The following is a 630-nucleotide window of genomic DNA, read 5'->3' on the forward strand; positions in this document are numbered from 1 at the left end:
GGCGGTTGCTTCGCGTGGACGGCCAGCCGGCTGGTAGTGCGCGTGCGCCGAAAGAAAGTGCAGCTTGGCAGAGTGGGGCCCCCTAGTGTTCTCAGTGGGGTAACTGCGGCAGAGGCGTTACGGTTACACTGTGACAGAAGGGGAAGATTAACTTGTTACTGCATTATCCTGGCATATGACATTTGGGAGTGCCCTTGCCATGAAGGTGGGTACCTGTCTGTACAATGTAAAGGTAGGTAGTACATGTCACATCCACGTGATCACAGTGCCACCTGGTGGCATTCCCAGGTAAATGACCACTGGTGGTCCACAAGAAAATACCAGCCAAGAGTACTCAGGTGTGTACTCAGGCTGTGGCTTACTATTTTTTTGAGCATTGAAAAATTAGATTCGGTTGCTTTGTCAAATTCAAAAAAAAACAAAACGCTTTGTGGCGAATTACTTCGTCACAAAGCGCATTTTTTTGTTAGTAGTGGGTGTAATGAGAGGAAGCGGCGATCGCGCCGCCCCTGTCTTTGTGCCCCTCAGGTGCCGCGTTAACAGCTGATTGCGGCATCCAACAGTAATAACAGTGTAACATTTTTAAAAATGAATAAAATCATACTTGACCTCATCCATTTGATGGCGAAG

The sequence above is a fragment of the Bufo gargarizans genome, chromosome 7 (assembly GCF_014858855.1).
Source record: "Bufo gargarizans isolate SCDJY-AF-19 chromosome 7, ASM1485885v1, whole genome shotgun sequence".
NCBI classification, from domain to species: domain Eukaryota; kingdom Metazoa; phylum Chordata; class Amphibia; order Anura; family Bufonidae; genus Bufo; species Bufo gargarizans.